Consider the following 13,770-nt stretch of genomic DNA (forward strand, 5'->3'; position numbering starts at 1 on the left):
GATTGTGTCATGAGGGCTGTACTCATGAATGGATTAATGCCATTATCTCTAGAGTGGGTTAGTTATTAAGGGGGTGGGCTTCTGATATAAAAAATTGAGTTGGGGCCAGGCACGGTGGCTCACGCCTATAATCTCAGTACTTTGGGAGGCCGAGGTGGGTGGATCACCTGAGGTCAGGAGGATATGGTGACCAATATGGTGAAACTCCCGTCTCTACTAAAAATACAAAAGTTAGCCAGGCATGGTGGCGTCTGCCTGTAGTCCCAGCTACTAGGGAGGCTGAGACAGGAGAATTGCTTGAACTCGGGAAGAAGAGGTTGCAGTGAGCCGAGATTGTGCCACTGCACTCCAGCCTAGGCGACAGAGAGATATTCTGTCTCAAAAAAAAAAAAGAGTTGACACCACTTCCTCTCCCTATCTCTTGCCCATCCAACAAGGCCCTCATTGGCACCTTGATATTGAACTTCCCAGCCTCCGGAACTGTGAGAAATAAATTTCTTTTTAAAATAAATTACCAGTTGGTGGCATTCTGTTATAACAATACAAATCAGACTAAGAGAGCTTGCCATTCTTGTACTGCGTCCTGATTCCTTCTAACTTTGCCATGATGGCACACAGGAAGAGCCAGAGTCCAGTCTCTGAGAAAACAATTTCTGTCAATGTAACTTTGATTGGGACATTTAGGGCAAGAGGATTAATTATTGGGCAGCTTTACTGCTTAGTTTACTTTTCTTTTTAAGACAGAGTCTCACTCTGTCACTCAGGCTGGAGTGCAGTGGCGTGATACTGGCTCACTGCAACCTCCACCTCCCGCCACCTAATCCCGGTCCTGCTTAGTCTGCTTGATTATTCATTATTTTTCTCTTAAGTCTTTTCCTGTATGCTTGGTTTTCTTCAATACCGTTTTGATTAAAGCCACTTTTTGTTTCACTGCTGTTTTTCTCTGAATGTGAACGCAGAAATATGTGTTAGGTTTATATATGCAGCTGTTTATTCCTGCATTATCTTGTATTGGTAAAAATCTGAAATAAACTACATGTCCATATTGAGTCTGGTTAAATAAAAGATGATAACATATAGCCCAGAGTGGTGGCTCACGCCTGTAATCCTACCACTTTGGGAGGCTGAGGTGGGCTGATCACTTGAGCTCAGGAGTTCAAGACCAACCAGGCCAACATGGTGAAATCCCATCTCTACTAAAAATACAAATATTAGCCGGGCATAATGGTGCATGCCTGTAATCCCAGCTACTCTGGAGGTTGAGGTAGAAGAATCGCTTGAACTCGGGAGGTGGAGGTGAGCCGAGATTGCGCCACTGCACTCCAGCCTGGGCGACAGAGTGGGACTCCATCTCAAAAACAAACAAACAAACAAAAAAAATTAGCCGGGTGTGGTGGTGTGTGCCTGTAGTCTCAGCTACTCCAGAGGCTGAGGTAGGAGGATTGCTTGAGCCCTGGAGGCAGAGGTTGTGGTGAGCCAGGATTGCATCGCTGTACTCCAGCCTGGGCAACAAAGCAAGGCCCTGTTTCCAAAGAGAGAGAGAGGTTATTGGACTTTAGATTGATTGGAGCTTCGAGATTTTTGTTATTTTTTTTTAGTTTTCTTTACCACTTAAAAAAAATATTACCATTGAGAACAAGCTTATTTTAAAATTAGATTTGTTTGTTTTTGTTTTTGTCTTGAGACGGAGTTTTGCTCTCGTCACCCAGGCTGAAGTGCAATGGTGCAATCTCAGCTAATTGTAACCTTCATCTCCTGGGTTTGAGAGATTCTCTTGCCGCAGCCTCCCAAGTAGCTGGGATTATGGGCGCCTGCCACTACGTCCGGATACTTTTTTTTTTTTTTTTTGAGACTCTGTCTCGCTCCGTCTTGAGACAGAGTTTTGCTTTTGTCACCCAGGCTGAAGTGCAATGGTGCAATCTCAGCTCACTGCAACCTCTGCATCCTGGGTTTAAGTGATGCTCCTGCCTCAGCCTCCCGAGTAGCTGAGATTACAGGCATGCATCACCACGGCCGGCTAATTTTGTATTTTTAGTAGAGAGGGGGTTTCTCCATGTTGGTCAGGCTGGTCTCGAGCTCCTGACCTCAGATGATCCGCCCATCTTGGCCTCCCAAAGTGCTGAGATTACAGGCGTGAGCCACTGCACCCGCCTGCCACTACTTTCATTGCCGACAACCACAATTACTTTTGCACCGACTACACCTAGCAGCTACTGTTTCTAACTTACATATCTAAAAGTATTGGTGCAGGTCTCAATGGTACGATTTATTCAATGACATTAATATGCAAAGGGTTTTGTGTTTCTGTAGTGCAGTGAGTTCTCAAAGGACATTGTCAAAATCTCTAAGGAGATTAACCCAAGTTTGTGGGCTGTTTCTGGGATTTCCAAAATTTAACAGGCACTGGGGTACAGAAGAAAAAGCATAAAGGTTGAAGCTGATAGACGTGGGTACAAACCCTAATTCGTCTCTCAGCTAGTTTCAAAACAGAAGCAAAGTTAAACTGTCTAGGCTTTATTTTCTCATCTTTAAAATGGGGAAAGAAATATTAACTCAGAGGGTTGTGGGGAGACCTGAACTAGAGTATGCCGGTGGAGCAGCTGGTGAATGGAAGGTGCTCAAGTCCGCAGGTGTGTCCTCACTCCCTCCAGTAACAAAACAGTGCAGTAGGCCTGCCACACTTGCAGTTTACATCCTAGATCCGACCAACTGCAGATCAAAAATGTTCAGAAAAAATAAAAATAAAAAGCAAGAATGCAACAATAAAAATTATACAAATAAAAAAACAGTATCACAACCATTTAAATAGCACTTACATTGTATTAAGGTATTATAAATAACCTAGAGATTTAGAGTATTTGGGACATACAAATTTGACACCATAGTATACGCACCAGAGTATATTAGGGACTTGGACAAGGGCAGATTTTGGTATCCGTAGGGAAATAGGCGGGTGTCCTGAAACCCTGGAGGCTTGTGTTAAAATGCTGTTTGCAGCTGGCCATATTGTGCGGCGGCGCCGGCGGCCGCGGCGGCTGATAGTCGAGTCTCGCTCTGGCTTCGGCCAGCGGAGCCCCGGGCTGAGGCAGGAGCCTCAATGTCTCAGGCTGTGCAGACAAACGGAACTCAACCATTAAGCAAAACATGGGAACTCAGTTTATATGAGTTACAATGAACACCCCAGTGACTCTCTTACAGGAGACAGTAACACATGGCTTAGAAATTGTGATTTCAGCTGGGCGCGGTGGCTCACGCCTTTAGTAATCCCAGCACTTTGTGGGGCCGAGGCGAGCGGATCACGAGGTCAGGAGATCAGGACCATCCTGGCTAACACGGTGAAACCACGTCTCTACTAAATATACAAAAAATAAGCCGGGCATAGTGGCGGGCGCCTATAGTCTCAGCTACTCGGAACGCTGAGGCAGGAGAATGGCGTGAACCCACGGGGCGGAGCTTGCAGTGAGCAGATATCGCCACTGCACTCCCACTTGGGCAACAGAGTGAGACTCTGTCTCAAAAAAAGAAAATAAAAGAAAAGAAAAACAGAAATTGTGGTTTCACCTCGAAGTCTACACAGTGAATTAACGTGCCCAATTTGTTTGGAAATGTTAAAGAACACCATGACTACAAAGGAGTGTTTACATCCTTTCTGTGCAGACTGCATCATCATAGCCCTTAGAAGTGGCAACAGAGAATGTCTTACCTGTCGGAAAAAACTAGTTTCCAAAAGATCACTAAGGCCAGACCCAGACTTTGATGCCCTCATCAGCAAAATTTATCCAAGTCATGATGAGTATGAAACTCATCAAGATAGAGTATTAGCCAGGATCAGCAAGCACAATAATCAGCAAGCACTCAGTCACAGCATTGAGGAAGGACTGAAGATACAGGCTATGAACAGACTGCAGCGACGCAAGAAACAACAGATTGAAAATGATAGTGAAGCAGAAGATAATGGTGACACTTCACACTGTAGTAATGCCTCCACACATAGCAATCAGGAAGCAGGCCCTAGTAACAAACGGACCAAAACAACTGATGATTCTGGGCTTGAGCTTGATAATAACAATGCAGCAATGGAAATTGATCCAGTAATGGATGGCACTAGTGAAACTGAATTAGTATTTAGGCCTCATCCCACACTTACAGAAAAAGATGACAGTGCACAGACAAGACACATAAAGACTTCTGGTAACGCCACTGTAGATGACTTATCCAAGTATCTGGCTGTGAGGTTAGCTTTTAAAGAACTTCGAAGCAGGGCTGGGCATGGTGGCTCACGCCTGTAATCCCAGCACTTTGGGAGGCTGAGGCAGGTGGATCACCTGAGGTCGGGAGTTCAAGACCAGCTTGACCAACATGGAGAAACCCTGTCTCTACTAAAAATACAAAATTAGCTTGACGTAGTGGTGCACGCCTGTAATCCCAGCTACTTGGGAGGCTGAGGCAGGAGAATCGCTTGAACCCAGGAGGCGGAGGTTGCAGTGAGCCGAGATCGCATTATTGCACTCCAGCCTGGGCAACAAGAGTGAAACTCCGTCTCCAAAAAACAAAAAAACTTCGAAGCAAAGGTGAATCAAACCAGATGAACCTTGATACAGCCAGTGAGAAGCAGTATAACATTTATATAGCAAGAGCTAGTGGCCAGTTCACTCTATTAAATGGCTCTTTTTCTTTGGAATTGGTCAGTGAGAAATACTGGAAAGTGAACAAACCCATGAAACTTTACTACGCACATACAAAGGAGCACAAGTGAGCTTTTAAAAACCAATTGTGAGACTGAACTTTTTTATAGCCCATTTATTTAATATTAAAGATGTACTAGCATTACTTTTATGGACAGATCTTGGATATGTTGTTCAGTTTTCTTTCTGAACCAGACTTGTTTACGCTATTCAAAAATTTTCCCCTTAAGATTTCCTTTTTGGAAGGGACTACAATTATTCAGTACTTTTTTCTTTTCCTTAAAAAAAAAAAATTTAAAGTTTCTTGTGGTTTTTTTCCCCACAAAGTGTGGTTCCATTTTGAGCACCCTTTGATCCAGGAATTTTTCATAGTTTCTGTATTCTTAAAGATTCAGTTAGCTGTCCTTTTCTCGCTCCCCTCAAAAGATTTTAGTCATACAGAATGTTAAATATTATGTATTCTGACTCCCCCCCCCCCGCCGCCGGAGTCTTGTATATTTGTAGTTTTCTATATAAACTGTAGTATCTTCATGAAGACCCAAGGCTCAAATTTACTGCCTGAAAAACAATTCTCATAGGATTATTCTTTTCATGGTATTTTCTTCCATAATATCTAATTTTAAAAAGAAGTTCTTTATGAACTTAGTGTCCATTGTCATGCAATGTTATTTTTTTTTTTTTCCATTCTTTTTCCCCGTAATTTTGGAATTTCTGGTCCTGGAAAGAATCAAACAAAATCTTAAGTCCCATGAGAACTTGATTCAGTGGCAGATTTTGCTGAAGAAAGAAAAATTAAATTGGTAGTAAAATATAGTCTTCAAGTATTAAAAAAATGCTCTTTGCTGAGGGAAAACCCTGGATTAGTTTGTTAGGGTGCATCTAATTTTTTTTTTTTTTTTTTTTTTTTTGAGATGGAGTCTCGCTCTGTCGCCCAGGCTGGAGTGCAGTGGCGCGATATCGGCTCACTGCAAGCTCCACCTCCCGGGTTCACGCCATTCTCCCGCCTCAGCCTCCGAGTAGCTGGGACTACAGGCGCCCGCCACCACGCCCGGCTAGTTTTTTGTATTTTTAGTAGAGACGGGGTTTCATCATGTTAGCCAGGATGGTCTCGATCTCCTGACCTCGTGATCCACCCGTCTCGGCCTCCCAAAGTGCTGGGATTACAGGCTTGAGCCACCGCGCCCGGCCAGGGTGCATCTAATTTTTTAATGTGACCATTAGATGGCAGCATTCAGGCGGGATTTCCTGTATCAGACCAAACAGGCTTCTCCCCTCTCCCCACTTCTACCAAAAACACAAAAACAAGCTATCCTTCTGAATGCCTCAGTTGGAACAGCAATTGAGGGATACTGTTTAGGAATGCAATTGCCAGGGGCAAAACTAAAAGAATTCTACTAGGTAGAGGAGGGGAATAATAATAAGAGTTGATAGTATTTACATATACTAGGCATTCACTGTTCTAAGCCCTTTTACATATGGTAACATAAAGAGTAGGTAAACACATTAACAAACCTCCAGTTCGCAACCCCCCTCTGATATAGAGGGGAACTATAGATTTTTTGTTGTTGTACAGACAGGTCTCACTCTCACCTGGGCTGCAGTGCAGTGACATGTGATCGTAGCTCATTGCAGCCTCCAACTTTTGGGCTCAAGCAATCCTCTTGCCTCAGCCTGCTGAGTAGCTGGGACTACACCGTGCTGGCTATTTTTTATTTTATAATAAAATAATAAAGTACATAATATATATTTCATATTGTTAAATATAATATTTATATTATATATAAATATAACATTTATATATACATATAATGTAATATTAACGTTTAATATAATTAAAATATAATATTTACATAATTATAATAAGGCTGGTCATGGTGGCTTATTCTTGTAATCCCACCACTTTGGGAGGCCGAGGCGGGTGGATCACTTAAGGTCAGGAGTTCGAGACCAGCCAGGCCAACATGGTGAAACCCTGTCTCTACTAAAAATACAAAAAATAGCTGGGTGTGGTGGCAGGCACCTGTAATCCCAGCTACTCTGGAGGCTTAGGTAGGAGAATCACTTGAACCCAGGAGGTGGAGGTTGCAGTGAGCCGAGATCGCGCCACAGCACTCCAACCTGGGTGACAGAGCAAGACTCCATTTCAATAATCATAAAAATAATAGCCATCATGGCCGGGTGCGGTGGCTCATGCCTGTAATCCCAGCACTTTGGGAGGCCGAGGCAGGCGGATCACGAGGTCAGGAGTTCAAGACCAGCCTGGCCAACATGGTGAAATGCCATGTCTACTAATAATACAAAAATTAGCTGGGCATGGTGGTGCATATCTGTAATCCCAGCTACTGGGACAGCTGAGCCAGGAGAATGGCTTGAACCCAGGAGGCGGAGGTTGCAGTGACCTGAGATTGTGCCACTGCACTCCAGTCTGGGTGACAGAGCAAGCCTCCATCTCATAAATAAATAAATAAATAAATAAGTAAAATAGCTATCATAGTGCCAGGCACACTGTAGTCCCAGCTACTCAGGAGGCTGGGCAACCACCTTTGGGAAAAAGCTATCTAGTCACAACTGCTTTTTTTTTTTTTTTTTTTAAAAGAGAGAGTTTTGCCATGTTGCCCAGACTGGTCTTAAACTCCTGGGCTCAACCCATCTGCTCGCTATGGCCTCCCCAAAGTGCTGGAATTATAGGCTTGAGCCACTGTGCCTGGCCTACAAATTTTTTTTTTTTTTTTTTGAGGCAGAGTTTTGCTCTTGTTGCCCAGGCTGGAGTGCAATGGCATGATCTAGGCTCACTGCAACCTCCACCTCCCAGGTTCAAGCAATTCTCCTGCCTCAGCCTCCCGAGTAGCTGGGACTACAGGTGAGTGCCACGACGCCCAGCTAATTTTTGTATTTTTAGTATAGATGGGGTTTCACCATGTTGGCCAGGCTGGTCTCGACCTCCTGACCTTAGGTGATCTTCCTGCTTCAGCCTCCCAAAGTGCTGGGATTGCAGGCATGAGCCACTGCACCCAGCATGAAAGAGTGACCTTCGGAAACTGACTGAGTCTGTTCCTTTTCTTGGGAGCTGTTTCTTTCTTTCTTTTTTTTTTTTTTGACATGGAGTCTTGCTATGTCGCCCAGGCTGGAATGAAATGGCATGATCTTGGCTCACTGCAACCTCTGCCTCCCAGGTTTGAGCAATTTTCCCCTCTCAGCCTCCTGAGTAGCTGATATTAAGGACACCCGCCACCATGCCCAGCTAATTTTGTGTATTTTTATAGAGATGAGGGTTTCACCATGTTGGCCAGGTTGGTCTTGAACTCCTGACCTTAGGTGATCCAACCACCTCAGCCTCCCAAAGTGCTGGGATTACAGGTGTCAGCCACAGCGCCCGGCCATTGCAGTGTCTTTATATCCAATGCACTCACTTTCTAAAATGCGTGGAGGATGTTCTATGTGCTATTTCCAGAGGTCATTTTTGCAGAGATAATGGCATTTGAGATAAAACACCCGTGGTTTATTTGCTCTTTTCACAAGCTGGCCACTGAGTGAACTTTGGAATTGACTCTGATACCTGTTGGTGTAAAGCTCTGTCCAGGCAGTGCTGGATTACAGCAACGCCAGGTAACTCCATGTGGAAGGGAAAGGCCTCTAGTGAGGTGACCCTCTTAAGTGTATTGCCCAATGCCACAAGGGGGGTCAAAGTCTGACCGTTCCGAAAACTTGTTCCTGTTCCCTTGAGCCACTGTGGGATTTCTTCCCGTCTTTAATCACTGGCCATCATAAGCAGTGATTGGAATCGGGTGCATCCCTTCCTTGTCATTCGCTTTGTAGCCTTGCACGAATGGGCTGAGCTGTGGGTAGTTGCTATCTCAGAGGTCACAAGGATCTCCTGGACACACATTCCATGGAGTCTTTTCCTGTTTCCCTTCCCTCTGACCTCACCGGGTTGTCTGGTCACAGTGTTCCCACCCCATTTATGACATTTTCTCCTCTTTGGTCTCCAGGACTCTATGCTGTCCTGCCTCCTCTCTCTCAAGACTTCTTTGCTTCCTTAAGGAGCTTTTGCTCTCTCTCCTCAAATATAGGTGACCCTCAAGGTTTGGTTGGATCTGTGTGGTTGAATCCTTTCCCAAATAGCCTGCTTGAACACTGTATACTAACTCACTTCCCCTCACCCCACCCCTGGGGATAGCTCTGGAGCTCAGATCCCTCAACCTGACCTCTGACCTCCACCACACAGTAGCACTGGCCTGCTCTGTCCTTCCCCTTCTGTGCTCCCACCAACCCCCAAGCTCGCCTTTCTAGAGCTAGTCAGCTTCCTACACCCTGGACCCACTCTCTTCATGGACAGCCCTGTTTCCATTATGGCAGCCAAAACCCTCCCATTTGTTAGACTCAAATCTCAGGAATGACCTTTGATCATTCACCTGTAAGTAGTAGTAAGGGTCTTCATTGCATTTTACTAATATCAAGTAACTGTTTTTTGTTTTGTTTTGTTTTGTTTTAGACAGAGTCTCACTCTGTTGCCCAGGCGAGAGTGCAGTGGTACAATCATAGCTCACTGCACCCTTGAACCCCTGGGCTCAAGTGATCCCCCACCTCAGCCTCTCAAGTAGCTGAGACCACAGGTGCATGTCACCACATTTTGCTAATTTTTTCTTTTCTTTTCTTTTCTTTTTTTTTTTTTTGAGACGGAGTTTCACTGTTGATGCCCAGGCTGGAGTGCAAGGGCATGATCTTGGCTCACTGCAATCCCCACCTCCCAGGTTCGAGCAATTCTCTTGCCTCAGCCTCCCAAGTAGCTGGGATTACAGGCACCCACCACCACACCTGGCTATTTTTTGTATTTTTTAGTAGAGACAGGGTTTAGCCATGTTGGTCAGGCTGGCCTTGACTTCCTGACCTCAGGCAGTCCACCCACCTTGGCCTCCCAAAGTAATGAGATTACAGGCATAAGCCACCACACCAAGCCAATTTTTTCTTTTTTGTAGAGATGGGGGTCTTTCTATATTGCCCAGGCTGGTCTCCAGCTCCTGGCATCCAGCAGCTGCCCTGCCTCAGAGTCTCAAAGTGCTGGGTACAAGCATGGGCCACCATGCCTGATCAATCTCTCCTTTTTAAAATGATTGAATTATTAGCATTTAAATATATAACCATATTAACTTATTCTGACCTAAGAGAGTCCCAACTTTCTTCTCCTTGACCTATCTGTAAATACAAAGGCTAGAAAAGTACAACCCGAGGTCAGGTGTGGTGGTTCATGCTTGTAATCTGAGCACTTTGGGAGGCTGAGGTGAGCAGATACCTGAGGTCAGGAGTTCAAGACCAGCCTGACTAACATGGAGAAACACTGTCTCTACTAAAAATATAAAATTAGCCGGCGTGGTGATGCATGCCTGTAATCCCAGCTACTCTAGAGGCTAAGGCAGGAGAATCGCTTGAACCTGGGAGGCGGAGGTTGCAGTGAGCTGAGATTGCACCACTGCACTCTAGCCTGGGCAACAAGAGCAAAATTCCGCTCCAAAAAAAAAAAAAAAGAAAAGCAGAACCTCCCCGGCATGTAGGTGTGTAAGTAGGTCTTTTTGAAAACCTGTGTAAAAGGATGCCTAAGTGCTGGCTTGTTTTTTCCTCATGGTCCAACCTCTAGGATTCGTGCTCAGGCTAGGGTTTGAGTGGCTCCTCCTGACCTGGATCTTGCAGGAGGAGTTTGCGGAGGTTACACAACTTGCTCAATACCTAGGTGACTGGCATCAAATCAGCTTGGGGCTGCCCATCAATGATGTTTAATATAAAGATATGTATCAGAGATTCAGGGGTGGCTAAAGTACCCCCTAATTCTCTTATTCTGTACCAGACATTACTCTGGATTTATAATACTCAGATCTTTTGAATGATATAGTTTTTGCCATTTGATATCTTGTGAGCATTTATTACAAGATTTCAGCCCAGTAAATGACCAAAGAGGTCTTGATCTTATTGCATCATGTTGATTTACCCAAGTTAGGACACTGTGATAAAAACAAATAAAAATAGCAGACTCTTTAAATATTTGGGTTTGCAAAGACTAACACTCTGGTAGTAAAAGAAGAAGAAGGGAAGGAAATGATGACTTATTCAAAACTCACAATGACTGTATTTTACAAATGAGAAACAGAGGCAGAATAAAGTTAAGTAATCTGTTACAACGCACATTTTCAATAAGTGGCAGAGCCCGGACTCATCCACAGGGATCTTGGTCAGGACCGAGATCCAGCTCCCATTCCCACAGCAAATCCCCATTTACTTGGGGTAGCCCCCTGGCTTGGCCAGGGCATGAATGTCTTCTGTGTGATTCTTTTTTTTTTTCCCATTAAAAAACACATTGGGCCAGGTGCAATGGCTCACACCTGTCATCCCAGCACTTTGGGAAGTCAAGGTGGGCTGACTGCTTGAGGTCAGGAGTTTGAGACCAGCCTGGGGAACATGGTGAAACTCCATCTCTACAAAAAATACAAAAATTATCTGGGCATGGTGGTGAGCACCTGTAGTCCCAGCTTCCCGGTGGGGAGGGCAGGTGCTGCTGAGATCAGAGGATTGCTTGAGTCCGGAAAGGCAAGGTTGTGGTGAGCCAAGATCGCACCACTGCACTCCAGCTTGGGCAATGGAGCAAGACCCTGTCTCAAAACAAAACAAAACTAAAAAACCCATTACATTAAAAAAAGTTTTATTAAAACAACAACAACAAACTTCAAAGCTGGGAGTGGTGGCATGTGCCTGTATTCCCAGCTACTTGTAAGGCTGAAATGGGAATATCTTTTTGAGCCTAGGAGTCAGAGGCTACAATAAGCTATGATCATGTCACTGTACTCCAGCCCGAGTGACGGAGGGAGACCCTATCTTTAAAACCACACAAAAGGCCGGGCGCGGTGGCTCAAGCCTGTAATCCCAGCACTTTGGGAGGCCGAGACGGGTGGATCACGACGTCAGGAGATCGAGACCATCCTGGCTAACACGGTGAAACCCCGTCTCTACTAAAAAATACAAAAAACTAGCCGGGCGAGGTGGCCGGCGCCTGTAGTCCCAGCTACTCGGGAGGCTGAGGCAGGAGAATGGCGTGAACCCAGGAGGCGGAGCTTGCAGTGAGCTGAGATCCGGCCACTGCACTGCAGCCTGGGTGACAGAGCGAGACTCCGTCTCAAAAAAAAATAAAAAATAAAATAAAAATAAAACCACACAAAAAAAATTGGTTGGGCGTGGTGGCTCACACCTGTAATCCCAGCACTTTTGTAGGCCGAGGCGAGTGGATCACCTGAGGTCAGGAGTTTGAGATCAGCCTGGCCAACACAGTGAAACCCTGTCTCTACTAAAATACAAAAATTAGCCAGGTGTGGTGGCTTGGGCCTGTAGTCCCAGCTACTCAGGAGGCTCAGGCAGGAGAATCTTTTGAAACCGGGAGGCAGAGGTTGCAGTGAGCCGAGATCACGCCACTGCACTCCAGCCTGGGCAACAGTATTTTTTTTTTTTTTTTTTTTTTGAGACACAGTCTTGCTCTATCACCCAGGCTGGAGTGCAATGGTGCGATCTCAGCTCACTGGAACCTTCGCCTCCCAGGTTCAAGTGATTCTTCTGCCTCAGCCTCCTGAGTAGTTGGGATTACAGGCGCCCACCACCATGCCCAGATAGTTTTTGTATTTTTAGTAGAGATGGGATTTCACCACGTTGGTCAGGCTGGTCTCGAACTCCAGGCCTCAGGTGATCCACCCGCCTTGGCCTCCCAAAGTGCTGGGATCACAGGCATGAGCCACCAAGCCTGGTGCTAAAAAATTTAAATGTAAATAAAGTTTCAAGGAAAAGAGCTAGAACCAAAAAAAAAAAAAAAAAAAAAAAAAAAAAAAAAGTCTATTTTCTATGGGATGTATAGAAAGAGCAGTACCTATTACTTATGCAGTGAAACTTACAATTTGAATGAGACAGTTCAGAGCCAGAGGGTTGTGTTGAGCCACTGGCCAGCTGCGCATTAGAATCCTGATACACAGACACACACAAACACACAAAATAATAGCCAGGTGTGGAAGCAAATGCTCTATGCACATTGCCTGTGTGTCCTTAACAGTACATTAGTGGCGTCTGGGCTTTGAATCAGTCTTTGACTTTCTGTCCTTTCACAATCCTGTGCTGGTCAATGAGATACTTGAAGGCGGGTCCTCCTCTAGTGCATTTTCTCTACCACCTATGACCACAGTCATCTTTTCGAATCTGCCTTCCCTCTTTAATTGTAATAAATGAAGACGTATCTACTTTGTAAATTTGCTCTTCGGTAAATCCAAGGACTCTAGCTGGACCCTCACAGGGCCAGTTAAGAGCTGAGTGGATTGTCTGTTTAAAGGAAATCATACTGAGTTGTTAATGAGGCTTGAGAAGGCAGTAATTGCTTTCAAAGGAGAAACTAGTTAACACAAATGTATCTTTAATTAGCTTACAGTGGGAAGTGATATTTTTGGACAGGGCCCCTGGTATCCCTACATTCCCTTCTTCCCCACTTCACACTTAGCCAGCCAGGGAAGAAAATTAAGGTACCGATCTTGCATCTAAATCTTTTGTAATTCTGCTTCTCTTGGGAAAGAAAGTATCACCTGGGAGCCAGTCCTGCTTGACTGTTTTATTAGGAATCTAGAATCTATATATGTCATATCTCATCTTTAGTAAAAGAATCCAAGAGGTCACAGAGTGGCATTAAACCTAGTGCAATAACATTGACATTCATGTAGAAACTTCACTTCTGGCTGAGTGCGGTGGCTCACGCCTGTAATTCCAGCACTGTGGGAGGCCGAAGCAGGCAGATCACTTGAGGTCAGGAGTTCGAGACCAGCCTGGCCAACATGGTGAAACCCGGTCTCTACTAAAAATATAAAAATAAGGCCAGGTGCGGTGGCTCACACCTGTAATCCCAGCACTTAAAGGAGGCCGAGGCTGGCGGATCACCTGAAGTTGGGAGTTCGAGACTAGCCTGACTAACATGTAGAAACCCTGTCTCTACTAAAAATACAAAATTAGCTGGGTGTGGTGGCAGATGCCTGTAATCCCAGCCACTCGGGAGGCTGAGGCAGGTTGATCACTTAAA

At 45.0% G+C, this 13,770-nt stretch overlaps 1 long non-coding RNA gene and 1 pseudogene across 1 annotated transcript in view; one reads left to right on the forward strand and one right to left on the reverse strand.

The window, feature by feature from the left end:
• Window positions 1–2,573: 2,573 nt before the first annotated feature.
• The window catches only part of LOC102138429 (uncharacterized), a 28,073-nt gene continuing 16,876 nt past the window's right edge, over window positions 2,574–13,770 (reverse strand). Inside the window, exon 3 of the long non-coding RNA XR_012424710.1 lies at window positions 2,574–2,709. This is a non-coding gene — a long non-coding RNA (uncharacterized lncRNA). The remainder of the gene's footprint in view (window positions 2,710–13,770) is intronic.
• Window positions 3,085–4,877, forward strand: LOC102138794 (E3 ubiquitin-protein ligase RING2-like; annotated as a pseudogene).

This window comes from Macaca fascicularis, chromosome 15, assembly GCF_037993035.2.
Source record: "Macaca fascicularis isolate 582-1 chromosome 15, T2T-MFA8v1.1".
NCBI classification, from domain to species: Eukaryota; Metazoa; Chordata; class Mammalia; order Primates; family Cercopithecidae; genus Macaca; species Macaca fascicularis.